At 44.5% G+C, this 21,134-nt stretch overlaps 1 protein-coding gene across 1 annotated transcript in view; it reads left to right on the top strand.

The window, feature by feature from the left end:
- The window catches only part of TMEM192 (transmembrane protein 192), a 94,318-nt gene that overhangs the window by 55,954 nt on the left and 17,230 nt on the right, over window positions 1–21,134 (top strand). The gene's annotated exons all lie outside the window — the stretch shown is intronic.

Here is a 21,134-nt window from a genome sequence, read left to right as displayed (position 1 = left end):
ACAGATAGGTGACCCTGGCTGCTGCATTAAGGATAGATTGGAGAGGGGAAAGTCTGGAGAGGGGGAGGCCAATTAAAAGTGAGCTACAGTAATCGAAGCAGGAATGGATCAGGGCAATAAGAGTTCTTGTTTCCATAGTGAGAAAGGGGAGTATTTTAGGAATATTCTGGAGGTACAGGCGACATAAGTGGGCAAAAGATTAAATATAGGGTGTGAAGGAAAGACCATCATCAAACATAACACCGAGACTGCGGGTGTGCTGGCTAGGCGTGATGATGGTGCCACACAGTGAGAGGGAGATATCAGGTTTAGGTCGGTTAGTAGATGGAGAGAACACAAGAAGTTCAGATTTTGAAAGATAAAATTTCAGATAGGGGGAGTACATGATGATAGAGATAGAGGACAAACAGTCACTAGTATTATATTATACTGCAGGGGTGCTGTCAGCGGTTGAAATGTATAGTTTTATGTCATCAGCATAGTTATGGTACTGGAAACCAAATCTGCTGATGGTCTCTACAATTTTGGCTGTATAGAGAGAAGAGGAGAGGGCCTAGGACGCAACCCTGAGGAACCTCAACAACAAGAGGGAGAGGAGAAGTGGAGCTAGCGAATGATACACTAAAAGAGCGGTCAGAGAGATATGAAGAAAACCAGGAGAGAGCAGTGTTCTTTAGGCCGATACATTTGAGCATTGTGAGTAGGAGATGGTGGTCTATAGTGTCAAAAGTTGCAGAGAGGTCAAGGAGATTTTGCTGTCAGGAGGTCATTTGTCACTTTGGTGAGGGCAATTTCTGTAGAATGTAGGGTGTGGAGACCAGATTGTAATGGATCAAGGAGAGAGTGAGCAGAGAGAAGGCGGATGAGGCGAGAGTAGACCAGATGCTCCAGGAGTTTAGAGATGAAGGGAAGGTTAGAGACTGGTCTGTAGTTTGTTGTGCAGGACAGGTCAAGAGAAGTTTTGTTTTTTAAAAATAATGGAGTAATGTTAGGAGTATTTGAAAGAGGAGGGGAAGATACCAAAAGCGAGAGGTTGAAGATTTTTGTTAGGCGAGTGGTGACAGCCAGAGAGAGAGAGAGAGAGAGAGACCGGAGTAGGTGTGAGGGAGTGGGGTCAGAAGTGCATGTGGTAGGATGAGAAGAAGAGAGGAGCCTTGAGACTACTTCCATGACTGGGTCAAACGTGGATAGTGAGCCAGAAGAGATGTCGGGGGGGGGGGGGGGGGGGATCAATGACACTTAGTGGCTGGTAGCCGATTTCATGCTGGATGTTTTCTATTTTCTCAGTGAAGTAGGCGGCCAGATCTTCAGCACAGAGGTCTGTGATCGGCAGCTGCACTTTGGGACTGAGGAGGGGGTGAAAAGTGTCAGATTTTTTTTTTAGGGTTGTTGGATAGTGAGGAGATCAGGGTGGTAAAGTAGGTCTGTTTGGCGAGCTGGAGGGCAGAGTTATAGGTTGTTAGCTTAAACGTAAAACTCCTGTATAGATGGTTAAATAATCCATTGTCAGTTCACTTCCCATCACAGCAGAATGTAATTCGAATAGAAATACTCATGATAGTAGGTCTAGAAATGGGTTAACTGTATGACCGGTTCCATAGTTCTCTTGATGGGCCTTCATAAAGATGGCTTCAGAAGAGCGCTGGGTCAACAAAGATGGACTCTCTTTGGTCAGATTGATGGTCTGACTGATAAAGGTAGAGATGAATGTATTATGATTCAGTATGAAGTCTATAGCATCTAATACAAATTGGGCTTGTAGGGTGGGCATTGTGCTATTCTGTTGGAGATAGTATTGCCCCACTTCTCTTACCCTGTGTGAAATGTTGGAGTAGAGTGTGGAAACATCTTGTGTTACCCAAATGTACGAGTCTTGCCATTTCACTTCTTAAAGTGGGGTAATCAAGCTCGATGAATCTTTCAAATAGGAAGGTAATTTGATAACATGTTTCTGTAGTAGAATATCCACGTAATGTTACATGTTAACGAGGATATACCAGAGAGGATAGGTCTTCCAGGGGGATTGTGGGTGGCTTTATGTACCTTCGGTAGATGCTAGAAGAGTGCTAGGCTTGAATGATCCACAATGATATACAGTTGTGTTCAAAATAATAGCAGTCAGACATCACTAACCTGATCAATCCCTGTTTTTGGTAGAAATGATATTTCTACATGGCAAATAATTTACTAGATGTAGTAGAGTACTAGAAACCCAACAGTCATGACATGCATGCTGCTGATTCTGTGTAACTGAATCACTAATTGAAAGGGGCATGTCCAAAAGAATAGCAGTGTGGAGTTCAATGAGTGAGGTCATTAATTCTTTGAAAAACAGGTGGCAATTATTGCCCTTATTTAACCACTTCAGCCCCCCTAGCTTAAACACCCTTAATGACCAGGCCACTTTTTACACTTCTGACCTTCACTACTTTCACCAATTATTGCTCGGTCATGCAACTTACCACCCAAATGAATTTTACCTCCTTTTCTTCTCACTAATAGAGCTTTCATTTGGTGGTATTTCATTGCTGCTGACATTTTTACTTTTTTTGTTATTAATCGAAATTTTACAATTTTTTGGGAAAAAAAATGACATTTTTCACTTTCAGTTGTAAAATTTTGCAAAAAAAATGACATCCATATACACTGCTCAAAAAAATAAAGGGAACACTTAAACAACACAATGTAACTCCAAGTCAATCACACTTCTGTGAAATCAAGCTGTCCACTAAGGAAGCAACACTGAGTGACAATCAATTTCACATGCTGTTGTGCAAATGGGATAGACAACAGGTGGAAATTATAGGCAATTAGCAAGACACCCCCAATAAAGGAGTGGTTCTGAATGCTGGCGGTGCTTTCAATCTAGTAGTAGCATGAGACGGAGTCTACAACCCACACAAGTGGCTCAGGTAGTGCAGCTTATCCAGGATGGCACATCAATGCGAGCTGTGGCAAGAAGGTTTGCTGTGTCTGTCAGCGTAGTGTCCAGAGCATGGAGGCGCTACCAGGAGACAGGCCAGTACATCAGGAGATGTGGAGGAGGCCGTAGGAGGGCAACAACCCAGCAGCAGGATCGCTACCTCCGCCTTTGTGCAAGGAGGAACAGGAGGAGCACTGCCAGAGGCCTGCAAAATGACCTCCAGCAGGCCACAAATGTGCATGTGTCTGCTCAAACGGTCAGAAACCGACTCCATGAGGGTGATATGAGAGCCCGACGTCCACAGGTGGGGGTTGTGCTTACAGCCCAACACCGTGCAGGACGTTTGGCATTTGCCAGAGAACACCAAGATTAGCAAATTCGCCACTGGCGCCCTGTGCTCTTCACAGATGAAAGCAGGTTCACACTGAGCACATGTGACAGACGTGACAGAGTCTTGAGACGCCGTGGAGAACGTTCTGCTGCCTGCAACATCCTCCAACATGACCGGTTTGGCATTGGGTCAGTAATGGTGTGGGGTGGCATTTCTTTGGAGGGCCGCACAGCCCTCCATGTGCTCGCCAGAGGTAGCCTGACTGCCATTAGGTACCAAGATGAGATCCTCAGACCCCTTGTGAGACCATATGGCCCGCCCGTTCCCCAGACTTGAATCCAATTGAGCACATCTGGGACATCATGTCTCGCTCTATCCACCAACGTCACGTTGCACCACAGACTGTCCAGGAGTTGGCAGATGCTTTAGTCCAGGTCTGGGAGGAGATCCCTCAGGAGACCGTCAGCCACCTCATCAGGAGCATGCACAGGCGTTGTAGGGAGGTCATACAGGCACGTGGAGGCCACACACACTACTGAGCCTCATTTTGACTTGTTTTAAGGACATTACATCAAAGTTGGATCAGCCTGTAGTGTGTTTTTCCACTTTAATTTTGAGTGTGACTCCAAATCCAGACCTCCATGGGTTGAAAAATTTGATTTCCATTTTTAAATTTTTGTGTGATTTTGTTGTCGGCACATTCAACTATGTAAAGAACAAAGTATTTCAGAAGAATATTTAATTAATTCAGATCTAGGATGTGTTATTTTTGTGTTCCCTTTATTTTTTTGAGCAGTGTATAAATTTTTCTCAAAATTTATTGTTCTACATGTCTTTGATAAAAAAAAAAAAGGTTTGGGTAAAAAAAAAAAATGGTTTGGGTAAAAGTTATAGCGTTTACAAACTATGGTACAAAAATGTCAATTTCCGCTTTTTGAAGCAGCTCTGACTTTCTGAGCACCTGTCATGTTTCCTGAGGTTCTACAATGGCCAGACAGTACAAACACCCCACAAATGACCCCATTTCGGAAAGTAGACACCCTAAGGTATTCGCTGATGGGCATAGTAAGTCCATAGAACTTTTTATTTTTTGTCACAAGTTAGCGGAAAATGATGATTTTTTTTTATTTTTTTCTTACAAAGTCCACTAACTTCCATATTCCACTAACTTGTGACAAAAAATAAAAACTTCTATGAACTCACTATGCCCATCAGCGAATACCTTGGGGTGTCTTCTTTCCAAAATGGGGTCACTTGTGGGGTAGTTATACTGCCCTGGTATTCTAGGGGCCCTAATGTGTGGTAAGTAGTTTGAAATTAAAATCTGTAAAAAATGGCCGGTGAAATCCGAAAGGTGCTCTTTGGAATGTGGGCCCCTTTGCCCACCTAGGCTGCAAAAAAGTGTCACACATCTGGTATTGCCGTACTCAGGAGAAGTTGGGCAATGTGTTTTAGGGTGTCATTTTACATATACCCATGCTGGGTGAGAGAAATATCTCAGCAAAAGACAACTTTTCCCATTTTTTTTTTTATACAAAGTTGGCATTTGACCAAGATATTTATCTCACCCAGCATGGGTATATGTAAAATGACACCCCAAAACACATTGCCCAACTTCTCCTGAGTACGGCGATACCACATGTGTGACACTTTTTTGCAGCCTAGATGCGCAAAGGGGCCCAAATTCCTTTTTATGAGGGCATTTTTAGGCATTTGGATCCCAGACTTCTTCTCACGCTTTAGAGCCCCTAAAATTCCAGGGCAGCATAAATACCCCACATGTGACCCCATTTTGGAAAGAAGACACCCCAAGGTATTCAATGAGGGGCATGGCGAGTTCATAGAATTTTTTTTTTTTTCAAGTTAGCAAAAGTTGATTTATTTATTTTTTATTTTTTTCTCAGTCTCCCTTTCCGCTAACTTGGGACAAAAATTTCAATCTTTCATGGACTCAATATGCCCCTCACGGAATACCTTGGGGTGTCTTCTTTCCGAAATGGGGTCACATGTGGGGTATTTATACTGCCCTGGCATTTTAGGGGCCCTAAAGCGTGAGAAAAAGTCTGGAATATAAATGTCAATAATTTTTACGCATTTGGATTCCGTGAGGGGTATGGTGAGTTCATGTGAGATTTTCTTTTTTGACACAAGTTAGTGGAATATGAGACTTTGTAAGAAAAGAAAAAATATTTCCGCTAACTTGGGCCAAAAAAATGTCTGAATGGAGCCTTACAGGGGGGTGATCAGGGAGTCTATATGGGGTGATCACCCCCCTGTAAGGCTCCATTCAGACGTCCGTATGTGTTTTGCGGATCCGATCCATGTATCCGTGGATCCGTAAAAAACATACGGACGTCTGAATAGAGCCTTACAGGGGGGTGAGCAATGACAGGGGGGTGATCAGGGGTGAATAAGGGGTTAATAAGTGACGGGGGGGGGGGGGGTGTAGTGTAGTGGTGTTTGGTGCTACTTATTACTGAGCTGTCTGTGTCCTCTGGTGGTCGATCCAAGCAAAAGGGACCACCAGAGGACCAGGTAGCAGGTATATTAGACGCTGTTATCAAAACAGTATCTAATATACCTGTTAGGGGTTAAAAAAAATCGCATCTCCAGCCTGCCAGCGAACGATCGCCGCTGGCAGGCTGGAGATCCACTCACTTACCTTCCGATCCTGTGAACGCGCTCCTGCGTGCGCGCGTTCACAGGAAATCTCGCGTCTCGCGAGATGACGCATATATGCGTGACTCTGCGCAGGGCTGCCGCCTCCGGAACGCGATCCTGCGTTAGGCGGTCCGGAGGCGGTTAAGGAAGGAAGGCAGCAAATGTTGTACATGATGGTTACAGTGCATTTCTCTCTGAAATTCTAAGGAAAATGGGTCGTTCCAGACATTGTTCAGAAGTACAGCGTACCTTGAATAAAAAGTTGATTGGAGAGGGGAAAAACATAAATAAGTGCAGAAAATGATAGGCTGCTCAGCTAAAATGATTGCAAATGCTTTAACATGGCAACCAAAACCTGAAAGACGTGGAAGAAAGCGAAAAACTACCATTCAAATGGATAGAAGAATAGCCAAAATGGCAAGGACCAGGAAGATCAAAAGTCTAAAGTTACCTGTGAGTACTGTTACAATTAGAAGACGCCTATGTGAAGCCAAGCTATCTGCAAGAAGCCCCCGCAAAGTCCCACTGTTGAAAAAAAGACCTGTGCTGAAGAGGTTACAATTTGCCAAAGAGCACATTGACTGGCCTAAAGAGACATTTTGTGGACTGATGAAAATAAGATTGTTCTTTTTGGGTCTAGTGGCCGGAGACAGTTTGTCAGACGACCCCCAAACACTGAATTAAAGCCACAGTAAGACAGTACTGTGAAGACAGTGAAGTATGGTGGCGCAAGCATCATGATATGGGGATGTTTCCCATACTACGGTGTTGGGCCTATTTATCACATACCAGGGATCAGTTTGAATACATCAGAATACTTGAGGAGGTCATGCTGCCTTATGCTGAAGAGGAAATGCCTTTGAAATCGGTGTTCCAACAAGACAACGACCCCAAACACACCAGTAAACGTGCAACATCTTGGTTCCAGACCAACAAGATTGACGTTATGGAGTGATCAGCCCAATCCCCAGATCTTGATCCAAGAGAAAACTTGTGGGGTGACATCAAAAATGCAGTTTCTGAGGCAAAAACCAAGAAATAGAGATGAACTGTGGAATGAAGTCCAATCATCCTGGGCTAGAAACAGTGCTTATACAACTAAATATTAGTTAAGTGATTCAAAGGAAAGCAAAATCTTCAAACATTTTTCAGTTTATATAGTGAATGTTTGCGTTTGAAAAGAAGAATACAAACACAGGTTTTTTTTTAGGTTTTTTTTTAGAGTAATTAGAGTAACAACACATTTGCTATATTTTTCTTCATGTTTTGATTCGGAATAGAATGTGTAGTGTTCCTAATGCATTTGTGTATATGGAAATAAAAGCTATTAGAAGGCTTTTGAGCTTTATTCACTGCTATTATTTTGAACACAACTGTACTCCTTTTCCTTTTTTTTGTCTAAATCTGCTTATCTTCAGCTTCTTTGAGTAGTCAGTAGTTTAATGGTGTCCTCTGTCAATGGAGTTTCAGTTACAGCTTGATAGTATTCTTCATCCTTAAAGATTTTATGTGCTTCTGCAAGATATTCATCCTTGTCTTGAATTATGACGCCTCCTCCCTTGTCTGAATTCCTAATGAAATATTGTCTCATTGGTTTCATGTGGTCGCCTTTGTTTCAAATAAATGAAATTTTGTGTATCCTACTGTGGTCGTGGTATTGTGCTAAGAGGTGTCGGAACAATGCAGGCTACACTTTGCCTGCACCCCCTTCCCCCATCTACAGTCTCTATGCTCCTCTGGTGGGTGAGGACCTGACAACATCGGCAGCACCGACCAATCACATCCACACGCCTTCACTAGTGTTGTACCTATGCTTGCACAACACAAAATGGTGAGCATAACCATCAAATTTAAACACCTACGGGTTTATGCATATCACCCTATGAGTGCCTTTCCTTTTTTTTATTTTTTGCCATATTTAAGTGTTTCAGTTTCTGTATGGCTTTGTGTATGGCGTATTTTTATTTTTATTTTTTAAATAAATATTTTCTTTTCTTCAATAATAATTACAAAAAAGAAATTAAACAGCGCTGAAGAAGCGGAAATAAGCCAAAAACACAGAAAAAAAACCAAGCTTATAGACATATGCCATAGATAATACTATCATTTCCACATTAACATAGACGATAGCATTAAGTCCAACACTGTAGACACAAGCATAGTACCTTTTAAACCCCGCTATTCCCCCTTTTACTCTTAGCTGCTGTCGCTGATAGCCCGGACCCCGTACTCGTCCGTCTACTCCACCCTTCGAGCTAAGCTAGTCAATACACCTCGCTTCTGCAGAGCAGCATAATAACGCGTACCTCACCTACTTCGCCTCTCAACCTCCTCATACAGCTTTATTTGGGACATGATCTGTCTCCACTCCTCAAATACCGGGGAAATGGGGGAAACCCATCTCTTGACTATCAGAACCTTTGCTATAAAACAGCCCTTCAACCAGGATAATCGATGATCAGAAGGATTAGGATTGTCAGGTATATAATAGCCCAAAATCCCCCTGCAATGCTATAAATACCTGCTCCCAAAAGCGCTTTATCACACTGCATTCCCATAAAAGATGGATATATCCAACATTGGGTCTGCCGCACTTTCGACAGGGAAAATCACGTCCTCGGTTATTAACAAACTTAGCCTGCATTTGTGGTGTATAGTATAGCCTATATAAAATCTTAAACTGGATCAATCTATAGCTGGCTGCCAATGCTACCTTTTTTATATTTAAAAAAATCTGTGGCCAGGGAAGGGGGGAGGTTTTCCCAGGTTCCCATTTAAATGTGCTTTTAAGGGGAAACACCGTGGACAGTGAATCTCGCATTTTCGAGTAAATCTGTGCCATTTTAATCTTTTTCCCTGCGTGAAAAAAACTGTAATCAAAGACTAATTGTTGTTCAGTAATCATATATGTTTTATTAAGTGTAGTGTCATAGGCATGTTTTAAACGTGCATACATAAATTGATCTAAGAAGGTGTTTGTGAAATTAAAGTCCCCTAAAACTTTGAAGCGATCTGCAACAAACAGATGGGCCACTCTAGTGATACCCCTACATCTCCAATAAGTGTAATCAGTCATTTTCGAAAATTCCCCTAAATTCCGATTCTCCCACAGCGGGGTAAAATGAAAAACGTGTCGCACCTGCAAAATCGTTTTCAATGTGTCCCAAACCCTCTGTAGTGTTCTCGCAATTTGACATCTAGTATCCAAAGTAAGAAAGTATGCAGTTTCTAAATGCATAAAAATATTATCAAGTGACCTACCAGATACCCTATTTAAATACTGCCCTAGTGCATTCTCGCCGGCATTACAGCATCTTTGTATCTGCGCAGAAAAAAAATAACCTTGAATGAAAGGGAGTGATAATCCCCCATCTGACTCAGCCAGCCACAGATACCTCTGCCTCCCCCAAATTAAGTCATTTATTAAAACTTCCAATCTATAAAAAAAAAGCATCTTCTATCCAGATGGGGGAAGCACAGATCGGATACAGAACCAACGGTAATATGATCATTTTTATTAATGCCAGACGATCAGTTTGCGATATTACTAATTTTTGCCAGGCTCTAATTTTCCCCTTTACTTTATCTATTACCGGGGAAAGATTTAACTCCTAAAATCTACCTATGGGAACACCTATCCTTATCCCCAGATAATCCAGGGAGTCATCATAGTAACATAGTACATAAGGCCGAAAAAAGACATTTGTCCATCCAGTTCGGCCTGTCATCCTGCAAGTTGATCCAGAGAAAGGCAAAAAAATTACCTCCTGACTCCAATCAGGCAATCAAACTAACTCCCTGGATCAACGACCCCTCTCTAGTAGCTATAGCCTGTAATATTATTACGCTGCAGAAATACGTCCAGGCCCCTCTTGAATTCCTTTATTGTTCTCACCATCACCACTTTCTCAGGCAGAGAGTTCCATAGTCTCACTGCTCTTACCGTAAAGAATCCTCTTCTATCTTTGTGTACAAACCTTCTTTCCTCCAGACGCAGAGGATGTCCCCTCGTCACAGTCACAGTCCTGGGGATAAATAGATGTTGGGATAGATACTGACCCCTGATATATTTATACATATTAATTAGATCTCCCCTCAGTCGTCTTTTTTCTAAAGTGAATAACCCTAATTTTGATCATCTTTCAGGGTACTGTAGTTGCCCCATTCCAATTATTACTTTAGTTGCCCTCCTCTGGACCTTCTCCAGCTCAGCTCTGTCTGCCTTGTCTACAGGAGCCCAGAACTGTACGCAGTACTCAATGTGTGGTCTGACTAGCGATTTGTAAAGTGGTAGGACTATGTTCTTATCACGGGCATCTATGCCCCTTCTGATGCAACCCATTATCTTATTGGCCTTGGCAGCAGCTGCCTGACACTGTTTTTTGCAGCTTAGTTTGCTGTTTATTAAAATTCCTAGATCCTTTTCCATGTCAGTGTTACTGAGTGTTTTATCATTTTAGTATGTACGGGTGACTTGCATTATTTCTTCCCATGTGCATAACTTTACATTTGTCAGTGTTAAACCTCATCTGCCACTTATCTGCCCAAGCCTCCAATCTATCCAGATCCCTCTGTAGCAGTATACTGTCCTCTTCAGTGTAAATTACTTTACACAGTTTAGTGTCATCTGCGAAAATTTATACTTTACTATGCAAGCCTTCTACAAGATCATTAATAAATATATTGAAGAGAATAGGGCCCAATACTGACCCCTGAGGTACCCCACTAGTGACAGTGACCCAATCTGAGTGTGTACGGTTAATAACCACCCTCTGTTTTCTATCATTGAGCCAGTTACTTACCCACATACAGACGTTTTCTCCCAGTCCGAGCATTCTCATTTTATATACTAACCTTTTATGCGGTACAGTGTTAAATGCTTTGGAGAAGTCCAGATATACGACATCCATTGATTCGCCGCTGTCAAGTCTAGAACTTACCTCCTCATAGAAACTGATTAAATTAGTTTGGCATGACCGATCCCTCACGAAGCCATGCTGATATGGCGTTATTTGCTTATTTCCGTTGAGATGCTCTAAGATAGCATCTCTCAGAAAACCTTCAAACAGTTTACCCACAACAGATGTTAAACTTACCGGCCTATAGTTTCCAGGCTCTGTTTTTGGACCCTTTTTCAATATTGGCACCACATTTGCCATGCGCCAATCCTGTGGGACATTCCCTGGCAGTATAGAGTCCGCAAATATCAGAAATAAGGGTCTGGCTATGACATTACTTAATTCCCTTAGGATACGGGGGTGTATACCATCCGGTCCTGGTGATTTGTCTATTTTAATCTTTTTAAGTCGCTGATGTACTTCTTCCTGGGTCAGAGAGGACACTTTTAATGGGGAATTTATTTTTACATTCTGCATGTCATCTGACAGTTTATTTTCCTCAGTGAATACATTGGAGAAAAAAATATTTAACAGCTTTGCTTTCTCCTCGTCGCTCTCTGCGACTCCCCCCTCATTACTCTTTAAAGGGCCGACACCTTCAGATTTATACTTTTTAACCTTTTATATAATTGAAGAACATTTTAGGGTTAGTTTTACTCTCTTTGGCAATTAATCTCTCGGTCTCTAGTTTGGCCGCTTTTATTTGTTTTTTACTTGTTCTATTTTTTTCCTTTATAGTTTTTCAATGCTTCTGTGCCACCCTCCTGTTTTAGTGATTTATATGCTTTCTTTTTGTCATTTCTTGCTTTCTTTACAGTTCTATTTATCCACATTGGTTTCTTTTTGTTCCTTAACCTTTTATTCCCATACGGTATGTACCTCTCACAATGAGATTTTAAGATGTTTTTAAAGATATCCCATTTTGTGGCTGTATTTTTATTTTTGAGGACTTTGTCCCAGTTAGTTAGGCCTATGGCCTCTCTTAGTTGGCTAAATTTAGCTTTTTTGAAGTTTGGTATTTTTGTTCCTCCCTGTAGAAACGCTCTTTTGAAGGATAATTGGAAGGTTATTACTTTATGGTCACTATTTCCCAGGTGTCCCCCGACCTGCACATCTGTTGTTCTGTCAGGCCTATTGGTTAATACGAAGTCCAGTATGGCCGTCCCTCTAGTCGGGTCCTGAACCAGTTGGGAGAGGTAATTGTCTTTGGTTATTGCCAAGAACCTGTTTCCCTTATGAGATATACAAGTTTCAGTTTCCCAGTCTATATCTGGGTAGTTGAAATCCCCATAATAACCACCTCATTATGATTTGCCGCCTGGTCTATCTCGTTTAGTAGTAGATTTTCTGTGGACTCTGGTATATTAGGTGGTTTATAGTAAACTCCTATTAGTAATTTATTGTTGTTTTTAGCTCAATGTATCTCTACCCACAGTGACTCCACATGTTCATGTCCCTCACTTATATATTCCCGGAGTGTGGGCTTTAGACAGGACTTTACATAAAGGCAGACCCCTCCCCCTCTCCGGTTTTGACGATCCTTTCTAAACAGACTATAACCTTGTACATTAACTGCCCAGTCATAGCTATCATCCAGCCATGTCTCAGTTATTCCCACTATGTCATAGTCCTCCTCACACATCACTAATTCCAGCTCCCCAGTTTTATTAGTCAGGCTTCTGGCATTCGTATACATACATTTGAGAAGTTTATGTATATTTTTTTTACCCTACACCTTTCCTTCTGAACTGTTCTAGTCCCTCCTTCCATTCCTCCCCCTGTCCCATTACCTTGCCCCGGTCTCTATCTGCACTATCTTCCCCTCCTATAGTGTAATCCCCCCCCCCCCCCTCCCTAGTTTAAACACTCCTCCAACCTTCTAGCCATCTTTCTCCCAAGCACAGCTGCCCCTTCCCCGTTGAGGTGCAGCCCGTCCCTACGATAGAGCTTGTAGCCGATCAAGAAGTCGGCCCAGTTCTCCAGGAACCCAAACCCCTCCTTCCTACACCAGTTCTTGAGCCACTTGTTAATCTCCCTAATCTCCCACTGCCTTTCTTGTGTGACATACATCCCACACTAAAGCAGGGCGACCCCTGCAGATCTCACCAGTCTTCAGCCGTTTTCTTTCAGTTTTCAAGGAAGGGACAGCATCGAAACTGCCAAACGGGCCTGAAAGATTCCAATAATATACGTCAGTGCAGTTAAATGAAGTGCAAAAAAAAGAAAATAAAAAATTATAAGCGAAAACACTTAGGCATGAGGGTCGCTCCCTTTCTCACAAGGAGCCCCTCTTCATCCCCATTGGAGGTGGTGCAGGGATCGTGACGGCCTATTAATTGCGCAACTGGAGCAAAACCGAGGGCAATTAGGCGGCCGTAGTCGGGCTTGGGGCACTCTTGCTCTCAGAGTGCGCCCTTCAGCTCTTCCGCCCGTGACACCCACTGCCCAGACCGGTGCTTAAAGGGACTAAGTGAATTTGTCCAGTGTCTGTGTCCTTACACCGCCACAAATTAACACCGCCCTAAGGGCAAAAAGGCGCTGCATCTGAATCCGGCAATTTAAGCCCCCCCTCTGTATCCAAACCACATCAAGATCACAACGAAAGCTCAATTCATACTGGCACACAGGCCATGTGACCAGTCCCACGTGCCTCCCAAAAAAAAGGAACTCCTGTGATGCAGTAACTCCGGAAGCTCTGATGTTACATCTCCACTTCGTTTGGCTATTGTCCACAATAAAGACAGAACTAATGAATAGCGGAAAAATGTCACCAAATCGAAGGCGCAGCCCACACTTCACCCAGACATCCGAACACCCGGCCAACCATCTGAAGGCTCACTGGCGGTAGAGCGGCATCAGCGGAAGATCACCTGGTCACCCGGGCATCGACCTCAACATTCGCAGGCTGCAGCAGGAGCGAGGAGGCAGTGAAGAGAACCGCACCAACATCAGCCGCCTGACCGGCATCTGGCATCCCTCCAGGGCAAGCAGTGGAGCGGTGAAACATGGAGGCAGCGGTTCGGCGGTGGGGCGGTGGAGCGTCCAGCAAGAGGCGAGGGGGCGGGGCCGCAGCACGTCCTACGTCATGCCGCTACGCTTCAGAATGGCGTATTTAATGTCCAAAATATCTGTATTCAGCTAGAAGAGCTGAGAAAGTCATTGCCAGACACTGGCGACATCTTGTATACCAGGGGATCAAAAGGATTGGGTGAAAATATTCATTGGTGTCAGGAACTCCAACACACATTAAACTGTTGGTCAAACCTACCATTCTCAACTTTAAGTTTACACCACCTACACGGTTAGTAAATGTGGGCTATTTTTTTACAAGTACTGTGATTGCAAGTACTAAATGTTATACTAACGGTTAGTCAGTTTGACGCGTAATAAAGCTTCAACTTGGATTTACTTTATGCATTTCTCTTAGGCCTCATGCACACGACCGTATTTTTTTGCGGTCCGCAAAAACGGGTTCCGTTTTTCCGTGATCCGTGACAGTTTTTTCGTCCGTGGGTCTTCCTTGATTTTTGGAGGATCCACGGACATGAAAAAACAGTCGTTTTGGTGTCCGCCTGGCCGTCCTGAATTACAATGCAAGTCAATGGGGACGGTTCCGTTTGACATTGACACAATATGGTGCAATTTCAAACGGATCCGTCCCCCATTGACTTTCAATGTAAAGTCAGGAGTTAATATACCATAGGATCGGAGTTTTCTCCAATCCGATGGTATATTGTAACTTGAAGCGTCCCCATCACCATGGGAACGCCTCTATGTTAGACTATACTGTCGGATATGAGGTTACATCGTGAAACTCAGATCCGACAGTATATTCTAACACAGAGGCGTTCCCATGGTGATGGGGACGCTTCAGGTTAGAATATACTAAAATAACTGTGTACATGACTGCCCCCTGCTGCCTGGCAGGTGCTGCCAGGCAGCAGGGGGCAGCCCCCCCCCCCCCCCTGTAGTTAACACATTGGTGGCCAGTGCGGCCGCCCCCCCCTCCCCTGTAGTTAACTCATTGGTGGCCAGTGGGCCCCCCTCCCTCCCCTGTAGTTAACTCGTTGGTGGCCAGTGGGCCCTCTCCCCTCCCCTGTAGTTAACTCGTTGGTGGCCAGTGGGCCCTCTCCCCTCCCTCCCCCTACTAATTAAAATCTCCCCCCCTATCATTGGTGGCAGCGGAGAGTACCGATCGGAGTCCCAGTTTAATCGCTGGGGCTCCGATCGGTAACCATGGCAACCAGGACGCTACTGCTGTCCCGGTTGCCATGGTTACTTAGCAATTTGTAGAACCATTATACTTACCTGCGAGCTGCGATCTCTGCGTCCGGCCGGGAGCTCCTCCTACTGGTAAGTGACAGGTCTGTGCGGCGCATTGCTTAATGACCTGTCACTTACCAGTAGGAGGAGCTCCCGGCCGGACGCAGAGATCGCAGCTCGCAGGTAAGTATAATGGTTCTACAAATTGCTAAGTAACCATGGCAACCGGGACAGCAGTAGCGTCCTAGTTGCCATGGTTACCGATCGGAGCCCCAGCGATTAAACTGGGACTCCGATCGGTACTCTCCGCTGCCACCAATGATAGGGGGGGGGGAGATTTTTATTAGGAGGGGGAGGGAGGGGAGAGGGCCCACTCGCCACCAACGAGTTAACTACAGGGGAGGGAGGGGGGCCGGCCTCACTGGCCACCAACAAGTTAACTACAGGGGAGGGAGGGGGGGGCCCACTGGCCACCAACGAGTTAACTACAGGGGAGGGAGGGGGGGGGCCCACTGGCCACCAACGAGTTAACTACAGGGGAGGGAGGGGGGGGGGCCCACTGGCCACCAATGAGTTAACTACAGGAGGGGGGGGGCTGCCCCCTGCAGCACCTGCCAGGCAGCAGGGGGCAGTCATGTACACAGTTCTTTTAGTATATTCTAACCTGAAGCGTCCCCATCACCATGGGGGCGCCTCTGTGTTAGAATATACTGTCGGTTCTGAGTTCTGAAAACTCAGCTATGAAAAAGCTTTTATGCAGACGGATCTTCGGATCCGTCTGTATAAAAAGTAACCTACGGATCACGGACACGGATGCCAATCTTGTGTGCATCCGTGTTCTTTCACGGACCCATTGACTTGAATGGGTCCGTGAACCGTTGGCCGTGGAAAAAATAGGACAGCTCATATTTTTTTCACGGCCAGGAAACATGGATCACGGATGCGGCTGCAAAACGGTGCATTTTCCGAATTTTTCCACGGACCCATTGAAAGTCAATGGGTCCGCGAAAAAAACCGGAAAACGGCACAACGGCCACGGGTGCACACAACGGTCGTGTGCAGGAGAGCTTATACTGTAGTATTGATTGAATTGAGGCCATTAGAATTAATTGAGCTCGCAAATTAAAGGGTTTCTATCACTTCGTATGCCATAATTAGCTCTCAGACACTAGCGATCCGCTAGTGTCTGCTCTGGCCAACCATCCTAATATAAGAGCTTTTTGGGCAGCCGTTTTGCTAAAAAAATAACTTTTATAAATATGCTAATGAGCCTCTAGGTGCTATGTGGGCGTCATTAGCACCTAGAGGCTCCGTCTACCTTCATACACAGCCACCGCCCAGCGCGTCCCTCCGGCCCGCCCATCTCCTGATGAATGCGATCCTCCGTGTGATGCAACGGACGAATTCTCGCGCATGCGCCGTGCGCGGCTGTATTCGGCGCATGCGCAGAGAATGTCTGACCGCTTCCCTGCTCAGACATCTCCACTGCGCCTGTTCCTTGGAGCACTATGACGTCATCGGCGCAGGCGCAGTGGAGATGTCTGAGCAGGGAAGCGGTCAGACATTCTCTGCGCATGCGCCGAATACAGCCGCGCACGGCGCATGCGCGAGAATTCGTCCGTTGCGTCACACGGAGGATCGCATTCATCAGGAGATGGGCGGGCTGGAGGGACGCGCTGGGCGGTGGCTGTGTATGAAGGTAGACGGAGCCTCTAGGTGCTAATGACGCCCACATAGCACCTAGAGGCTCATTAGCATATTTATAAAAGTTATTTTTTTAGCAAAACGGCTGCCCAAAAAGCTCTTATATTAGGATGGTTGGCCAGAGCAGACACTAGCGGATCGCTAGTGTCTGCGAGCTAATTATGGCATACGAAGTTATGGAAACCCTTTAAAGGTAAAACAGGAAATATACAGAATCAATCAATCAACCATCAGATATACATTCCACTGAGACTTGCATGACTTCACCCATGGCTTCCTAGATTGTATTAAAAAAGGTCTTGTCTACTGACAGATTTCATAACCACTAAACAAAAATTTTGTTTTCTTCATTTTTGCTCGTGTTTTACCCAAATCCAGACTGGATAAAACAATCCTTTCCTTTTGGCTTACTAATGTGTTTGTCACATGCTCTGTTTTTCACTCTGGGCAGAATAGCATAATGACATATACACTTTAAGGACTGTTAGACCTTACAGGGAAATTTCCCGGTGGGCCGATGCCCAGGGGGCCGCTTGGGTTCTCCTCACATACGCCGGAGGAAGTTTTGGGAGATGTATTTTGTGCTGCTGGGGCAGTATTTTCTGATGGACTGTGGTATTTAGCTCTGTTGGTGTGGTATAATGTGCCACAATGTTATTTCTGGCCCTGGCTTCCATTGATTTGGACCAGAGTACAAAATGGGCCCATTTTTATTATTTTTTCCAGCGTCACTAAGTTCCTACTCCACCCCTGGTCATTATTGTACACTGCTCAAAAAAATAAAGGGAGCACTTAAACAACACAATGTAACTCCAAGTCAATCACACTTCTGTGAAATCAAACTGTCCACTTAGGAAGCAACACTGAGTGACAATCAATTTCACATGCTGTTGTGCAAATGGGATGGACAACAGGTGGAAATTATAGGCAATTAGCAAGACACCCCCAATAAAGGAGAGGTTCTGCAGGTGGTGACCACAGACCACTTCTCAGTTCCTATGCTTCCTGGCTGATGTTTTGGTCACTTTTGAATGCTGGCGGTGCTTTCACTCTAGTGGTAGCATGAGACGGAGTCTACAACCCACACAAGTGGCTCAGGTAGTGCAGCTTATCCAGGATGGCACATCAATGCGAGCTGTGGCAAGAAGGTTTGCTGTGTCTGTCAGCGTAGTGTCCAGAGCATGGAGGCGCTACCAGGAGACAGGCCAGTACATCAGGAGACGTGGAGGAGGCCGTAGGAGGGCAATAACCCAGCAGCAGGACCGCTACCTCCGCCTTTGTGCAAGGAGGAGCACTGCCAGAGCCCTGCAAAATGACCTCCAGCAGGCCACAAATGTGCATGTGTCTGCTCAAACGGTCAGAAACAGACTCCATGAGGGTGATATGAGGGCCCGACGTCCACAGGTGGGGGTTGTGCTTACAGCCCAACACCGTGCAGGACGTTTGGCATTTGCCAGAGAACACCAAGATTGGCAAATTCGCCACTGGCGCCCTGTGCTCTTCACAGATGAAAGCAGGTTCACACTGAGCACATGTGACAGACGTGACAGAGTCTGGAGACTCCGTAGAGAATGTTCTGCTGCCTGCAACATCCTCCAGCATGACCGGTTTGGCATTGGGTCAGTAATGGTGTGGGGTGGCATTTCTTTGGAGGGCCGCACAGCCCTCCATGTGCTCGCCAGAGGTAGCCTGACTGCCATTAGGTACCGAGATGAGATCCTCTGACCCCTTGTGAGACCATATGCTGGTACGGTTGGCCCTGGGTTCCTCCTAATGCAAGACAATGCTAGACCTCATGTGGCTGGAGTGTGTCAGCAGTTCCTGCAAGACTAAGGCATTGATGCTATGGACTGGCCCGCCCGTTCCCCAGACCTGAATCCAATTGAGCACATCTGGGACATCATGTCTTGCTCTATCCACCAATGTCACGTTGCACCACAGACTGTCCAGGAGTTGGCAGATGCTTTAGTCCAGGTCTGGGAGGAGAGCCCTCAGGAGACCGTCCGCCACCTCATCAGGAGCATGCACAGGCGTTGTAGGGAGGTCATACAGCAAAGTGGAGGCCACACACACTACTGAGCCTCATTTTGACTTGTTTTAAGGACATTACATCAAAGTTGGATCAGCCTGTAGTGTGTTTTTCCACTTTAATTTTGGGTGTGACTCAAAATCCAGACCTCCATGGGTTGAAAAATTTGATTTCCATTTTTTTATTTTTGTGTGATTTTGTTGTCAGCACATTCAACTATGTAAAGAACAAAGTATTTCAGAAGAATATTTAATTAATTCAGATCTAGGATGTGTTATTTTTGAGCAGTGTATGTTGGATTCATTGGCATACTCTTTTAAAAATGCCCACGTGGACATATTGTTGCTGTCCATCACTATATACTTGCTAAAAAGAATAAAGAAAGCCGACATGGTGCCATAAAGTCCAGTGGATTTGTTAGATTTTCCTGATGCAGCTGGCTGATCTTCATATTGACTTGATTGACCTGAAGTGCAGATAGCTTTTTTTTTTTTTTTTTTGCCACACTCTCATTATGTGTGTTGGTATCAGGTGCACATTCACATTTTTAAGGCCGGCTTGTTGATGATCTTGCCCACAATTTTCAAACTTTTTTTGGACTCTATAACTATAAATCAGTGGTAGCATCACAAAGCTCTGACAGACTGCTAGACTTCCTAGGATCTTTCCTATATCGTAAGACTGTTACAGCTTATCTTCCATGTCTTCGTGACCCCTATTGTTCTATCTAATTTTGTTTATTTGTTAGTTTTAAGTCCTCCTTGAATCTTCTCACTTTACTTTGATGTTCTCCCTTTTTCTTGATTGTTTTCAGGTTTTGAACTTTGAAGGTTGCATTTTGTTTTGCAAGTGAAAACCCATCCAAGGCAAAGACTGGTTTTGATTTCTTTACAATCACAAACTTCAAAGACTCAGCATTTTCCACTCTTACATCCCTGGTGTTTAAAAGGAGAAGTGATCATCCTTTTTTTTTTTTTTCTGATCAGTGTCCTTTACCATTTATTTGGACAAACAGTTCACTAAGTAGATGGCTTTTGTCATTGAAGGTGTTTGATGTTGAGACTCGCCAACGGTCCTTACTGTGGTTGAATGAAAAAAGCTTTCAAAATTAGGGTTTTCACATATGCTTTAAGAGAAGACACCCCCCCCCCATTTTAATTTTATGTTCTTATAAAAGCTGATGTACAGTACAGACCAAAAGTTCGAACACACCTTCTCATTCAAAGAGTTTTCTTTATTTTCATGACTATGAAGGCATCAAAACTATGAATTAACACATGTGGAATTATATACATAACAAACAAGTGTGAAACAACTGAAAATATGTCATATTCTAGGTTCTTCAAAGTAGCCACCTTTTTGCTTTGATTACTGCTTTGCACACTCTTGGCATTCTCTTGATGAGCTTCAAGAGGTAGTCCCCTGAAATGGTCTTCCAACAGTCTTGAAGGAGTCCCCAGAGATGCTTAACACTTGTTGGCCCTTTTGCCTTCACTCTGCGGTCCAGCTCACCCCAAACCCATCTCGATTGGGTTCAGGTCCGGTGACTGTGGAGGCCAGGTCATCTGGCGCAGCACCCCATCACTCTCCTTCATGGTCAAATAGCCCTTACTTTCAAAGTTTTCCCAATTTTTCGGCTGACTGACTGACCTTAATTTCTTAAAGTAATGATGGCCACTCGTTTTTCTTTACTTAGCTGCTTTTTTCTTGCCATAATACAAATTCTAACAGTCTATTCAGTAGGACTATCAGCTGTGTATCCACCTGACTTCTCCTCAACGCAACTGATGGTCCCAACCCCATTTATAAGGCAAGAAATCCCACTTATTAAACCTGACAGGGCACACCTGTGAAGTGAAATCCATTTCAGGGGACTACCTCTTGAAGCTCATCAAGAGAATGCCAAGAGTGTGCAAAGCAGTAATCAAAGCAAAAGGTGGCTACTTTGAAGAACCTAGAATATGACATATTTTCAGTTGTATGCAAAATAACTGTGGAGCCCCAGTTCTGGGTCTTCAACACAGTGAAAGCCAGATATCCCTCAAAGGAAGGAAAACCTGAGCAAAGGGGTGTCCCCATTACAGAGATCACCAAATCCACCATATTAAGTGGCCCCTATGTCAAGATCCCGCTCTTTTACAAGCTTTAAGGATGTGACAGGGAAAACCTAAGCCGGTTATCCATCCACAGACAGCTGTTTCGGGGTGTTGCCCCTCATCAGTGTGGAGTAGGATTCTGGCTAACCGGGAGCAATGCCTTGGAGACTACTCAAACAAAACAATAGCTGATCTTAGGGAGACCAGCTACAGAAAACACTGTGGAGCA

This window comes from Bufo bufo, chromosome 2, assembly GCF_905171765.1.
Source record: "Bufo bufo chromosome 2, aBufBuf1.1, whole genome shotgun sequence".
Taxonomy (NCBI): Eukaryota; Metazoa; Chordata; class Amphibia; order Anura; family Bufonidae; genus Bufo; species Bufo bufo.
The sequence above is the reverse complement of the archived record's forward strand: the minus strand, read 5'-3'. Positions and strand labels throughout refer to the sequence as shown.